We start from the raw sequence: 5,000 nt of genomic DNA, 5'->3' as shown, positions 1-5,000 counted from the left end.
TTGGTTGGCCATGAACAAAGGATTTGGCTACACCTCCATTACTGGCAAGAGGAATTGATCTTCTGTGGGACAATTTTTAGAATGTTAAAAGGTAAAAGAGAAAGGCAGTCCAGTATAAAAACCAAGTCAACTGCTTAGAAGAACGCTATGCCCACCAGTGTAACACGAAGTCTGGACTGCAAAGCACTCCCTTTAATGATTGAAAAGATACATTTAATACACAGTAGGGTTTGAAAATGGTTGAAACTGTGAATATTGGAGGGATATACAAGTCTTTCTCCACGCATTTCTGCAAGAGTAAATTGGTTATAAAAGCTAGACAACCAATAAGAAAATGCATTTCAATAGTCTTATTGGCACCAGTCTATTTAGAACTGTTGATTTTTAATTGTTCATTATTCTAGCATACAGTGAATGAGAGTTCCATTAATATGGAAGAAGAAGAAGAAGAAGAAGAAGAAGAAGTTGTCATATGAAAAAATTTAAAAATTCTTTAAACTATTAAAAGTTCTCTAAGCAGTTTATGTTCTGAGCACTTTTTATGCAGCATCTTGAAGAACTAAAGATTCAATACTATAAACACAATGCGTTGGATGGGAATTGAACCCAGGTCAACTGCTTGGAAGGCAGCTATGCTCACCAATATACCACCAACGCTTTTTTTTTTTTGATTGTTTAAAAATCAATTGCAAAATCTAGTGAGCAATCATAAAACAGGATTTAAATAATGAATTGAAAAGAAATTCCTGAACAAAAGAGGCTTATCTGTGCATAAGTTCAATGTTCATGGTCCACTTTTTACACAAAGGTTTCAAAGAATTGAGAAAAGAAAATGAATTGGTTGGCCATGAACAAAGGATTTGGCTACACCTCCATTACTGGCAAAAGGAATTGATCTTCTGTGGGACAATTTTTAGAATGTTAAAAGGTAAAAGAGAAAAGCAGTCCGGTATAAAAACCATGTCAACTGCTTAGAAGAACGTTATGCCCACCAGTGTAAGACGAAGTCTGGACTGCAAAGCACTCCCTTAAATGATTGAAAAGATACATTTAATACACAGTAGGGTTTGAAAATGGTTGAAACTGTGAATATTGGAGGGATATACAAGTCTTTCTCCACGCATTTCTGCAAGAGTAAATTGGTGTTAAAAGCTAGACAACCAATAAGAAAATGCATTTCAATAGTCTTATTGGCACCAGTCTATTTAGAACTGTTGATTTTTAATTGTTCATTATTCTAGCATACAGTGAATGAGAGTTCCATTAATATGGAAGAAGAAGAAGAAGAAGAAGAAGTAGAAGAAGAAGAAGAAGAAGAAGAAGAAGAAGAAGAAGAAGAAGAAGTTGTCATATGAAAAAAATTCAAAATTCTTTAAACTATTAAAAGTTCTCTAAGCAGTTTGTGTTCTGGGCACTTTTTATGCAGCATCTTGAAGAACTAAAGATTCAATACTATAAACACAATGCGTTGGCCGGGAATTGAACCGGGGTCAACTGCTTGGAAGGCAGCTATGCTCACCACTATACCACCAACAAAGGATTTGGCTACACCTCCATTACTGGCAAGAGGAATTGATCTTCTGTGGGACAATTTTTAGAATGTTAAAAGGTAAAAGAGAAAGGCAGTCTGGTATAAAAACCAAGTCAACTGCTTAGAAGAACGCTATGCCCACCAGTGTAACACGAAGTCTGGACTGCAAAGCACTCCCTTTAATGATTGAAAAGATACATTTAATACACAGTAGGGTTTGAAAATGGTTGAAACTGTGAATATTGGAGGGATATACAAGTCTTTCTCCACGCATTTCTGCAAGAGTAAATTGGTTATAAAAGCTAGACAACCAATAAGAAAATGCATTTCAATAGTCTTATTGGCACCAGTCTATTTAGAACTGTTGATTTTTAATTGTTCATTATTCTAGCATACAGTGAATGAGAGTTCCATTAATATGGAAGAAGAAGAAGAAGAAGAAGAAGAAGAAGAAGAAGAAGAAGTTGTCATATGAAAAAATTTCAAAATTCTTTAAACTATTAAAAGTTCTCTAAGCAGTTTATGTTCTGAGCACTTTTTATGCAGCATCTTGAAGAACTAAAGATTCAATACTATAAACACAATGCGTTGGCCGGGAATCAAACCTGGGTCAACTGCTTGGAAGGCAGCTATGCTCACCACTATACCACCAACGCTTTTGTTTTTTTTGATTGTTTAAAAATCAATTGCAAAATCTAGTGAGCAATCATAAAACAGGATTTAAATAATGAATTGAAAAGAAATTCCTGAATGAAAGAGGCTTATCTATGCATAAGTTCAATGTTCATGGTCCACTTTTTACACAAAGGTTTCAAAGAATTGAGAAAAGAAAATGAATTGTTTGGCCATGAACAAAGGATTTGGCTACACCTCCATTACTGGCAAGAGGAATTGATCTTCTGTGGGACAATTTTTAGAATGTTAAAAGGTAAAAGAGAAAAACAGTCCGGTATAAAAACCAAGTCAACTGCTTAGAAGAACGCTATGCCCACCAGTGTAACACGAAGTCTGGACTGCAAAGCACTCCCTTTAATGATTGAAAAGATACATATAATACACAGTAGGGTTTGAAAATGGTTGAAACTGTGAATATTGGAGGGATATACAAGTCTTTCTCCACGCATTTCTGCAAGAGTAAATTGGTTATAAAAGCTAGACAACCAATAAGAAAATGCATTTCAATAGTCTTATTGGCACCAGTCTATTTAGAACTGTTGATTTTTAATTGTTCATTATTCTAGCATGCAGTGAATGAGAGTTCCATTAATATGGAAGAAGAAGAAGAAGAAGAAGAAGAAGAAGAAGAAGAAAAAGTTGTCATATGAAAAAATTTCAAAATATTAAAAGTTCTCTAAGCAGTTTATGTTCTGAGCACTTTTTATGCAGCATCTTGAAGAACTAAAGATTCAATACTATAAACACAATGCGTTAGCCAGGAATCGAACCCGGGTCAACTGCTTGGAAGGCAGCTATGCTCACCACTATACCACCAACACTTTTGTTTTTTTTGATTGTTTAAAAATCAATTGCAAAATCTAGTGAGCAATCATAAAACAGTATTTAAATAATGAATTGAAAAGAAATTCCTGAACGAAAGAGGCTTATCTATGCATAAGTTCAATGTTCATGGTCCACTTTTTACACAAAGGTTTCAAAGAATTGAGAAAAGAAAATGAATTGGTTGGCCATGAACAAAGGATTTGGCTACACCTCCATTACTGGCAAGAGGAATTGATCTTCAGTGGGACAATTTTTAGAATGTTAAAAGGTAAAAGAGAAAGGCAGTCCGGTATAAAAACCAAGTCAACTGCTTAGAAGAACGCTATGCCCACCAGTGTAACACGAAGTCTGGACTGCAAAGCACTCCCTTTAATGATTGAAAAGATACATTTAATACACAGTAGGGTTTGAAAATGGTTAAAACTGTGAATATTGGAGGGATATACAAGTCTTTCTCCATGCATTTCTGCAAGAGTAAATTGGTTATAAAAGCTAGACAACCAATAAGAAAATGCATTTCAATAGTCTTATTGGCACCAGTCTATTTAGAACTGTTAATTTTTAATTGTTCATTATTCTAGCATACAGTGAATGAGAGTTCCATTAATATGGAAGAAGAAGAAGAAGAAGAAGAAGAAGAAGAAGAAGAAGAAGAAGAAGAAGAAGAAGTTGTCATATGAAAAAATTTCAAAATTCTTTAAACTATTAAAAGTTCTCTAAGCAGTTTATGTTCTGAGCACTTTTTATGCAGCATCTTGAAGAACTAACGATTCAATACTATAAACACAATGCGTTGGATGGGAATTGAACCCAGGTCAACTGCTTGGAAGGCAGCTATGCTCACCAATATACCACCAACGCTTTTTTTTTTTTGATTGTTTAAAAATCAATTGCAAAATCTAGTGAGCAATCATAAAACAGGATTTAAATAATGAATTGAAAAGAAATTCCTGAACGAAAGAGGCTTATCTGTGCATAAGTTCAATGTTCATGGTCCACTTTTTACACAAAGGTTTCAAAGAATTGAGAAAAGAAAATGAATTGGTTGGCCATGAACAAAGGATTTGGCTACACCTCCATTACTGGCAAAAGGAATTGATCTTCAGTGGGACAATTTTTAAAATGTTAAAAGGTAAAAGAGAAAGGCAGTCCGGTATAAAAACCAAGTCAACTGCTTAGAAGAACGCTATGCCCACCAGTGTAACACGAAGTCTGGACTGCAAAGCACTCCCTTTAATGATTGAAAAGATACATTTAATACACAGTAGGGTTTGAAAATGGTTGAAACTGTGAATATTGGAGGGATATACAAGTCTTTCTCCACGCATTTCTGCAAGAGTAAATTGGTGTTAAAAGCTAGACAACCAATAAGAAAATGCATTTCAATAGTCTTATTGGCACCAGTCTATTTAGAACTGTTGATTTTTAATTGTTCATTATTCTAGCATACAGTGAATGAGAGTTCCATTAATATGGAAGAAGAAGAAGAAGAAGAAGAAGAAGAAGAAGGAGTTGTCATATGAAAAAAATTCAAAATTCTTTAAACTATTAAAAGTTCTCTAAGCAGTTTGTGTTCTGAGCACTTTCTATGCAGCATCTTCAAGAACTAAAGATTCAATACTATAAACACAATGCGCTGGCAGGGAATCGAACCCGGGTCAGCTGCTTGGAAGGCAGCTATGCTCACCAACATACCACCAACGCTTTTGTTTTTTTTTTGATTGTTTAAAAATCACTTGCAAAATCTAGTGAGCAATCATAAAACAGGATTTAAATACTGAATTGAAAAGAAATTCCTGAACGAAAGAGGCTTATCTGTGCATAAGTTCAATGTTCATGGTCCACTTTTTACACAAAGGTTTCAAAGAATTGAGAAAAGAAAATGAATTGGTTGGCCATGAACAAAGGATTTGGCTACACCTCCATTACTGGCAAGAGGAATTGATCTTCTGTGGGACAATTTTTAGCA

The 5,000-nt window shown here is 34.6% G+C and overlaps 4 non-coding genes across 4 annotated transcripts; all 4 read right to left on the bottom strand.

Moving 5' to 3' along the window:
* Positions 1-585: 585 nt before the first annotated feature.
* TRNAG-UCC (transfer RNA glycine (anticodon UCC)) lies at positions 586-657 on the bottom strand. Its single transcript has one exon. It is a non-coding gene; the product is annotated as a tRNA-Gly (tRNA).
* Positions 658-2,115: 1,458 nt separating this feature from the next.
* On the bottom strand, positions 2,116-2,187 carry TRNAG-UCC (transfer RNA glycine (anticodon UCC)). Its single transcript has one exon. It is a non-coding gene; the product is annotated as a tRNA-Gly (tRNA).
* A 768-nt stretch (positions 2,188-2,955) lies between these two features.
* Positions 2,956-3,027, bottom strand: TRNAG-UCC (transfer RNA glycine (anticodon UCC)). Its single transcript has one exon. It is a non-coding gene; the product is annotated as a tRNA-Gly (tRNA).
* Positions 3,028-3,820: 793 nt separating this feature from the next.
* TRNAG-UCC (transfer RNA glycine (anticodon UCC)) lies at positions 3,821-3,892 on the bottom strand. The gene has a single exon. It is a non-coding gene; the product is annotated as a tRNA-Gly (tRNA).
* Between the last annotated feature and the right edge of the window lie 1,108 nt (positions 3,893-5,000).

The sequence above is a fragment of the Mixophyes fleayi genome, chromosome 3, assembly GCF_038048845.1.
Source record: "Mixophyes fleayi isolate aMixFle1 chromosome 3, aMixFle1.hap1, whole genome shotgun sequence".
Classification (NCBI taxonomy): Eukaryota; Metazoa; Chordata; class Amphibia; order Anura; family Limnodynastidae; genus Mixophyes; species Mixophyes fleayi.
This window is presented reverse-complemented; position numbering and strand designations above follow the sequence as displayed.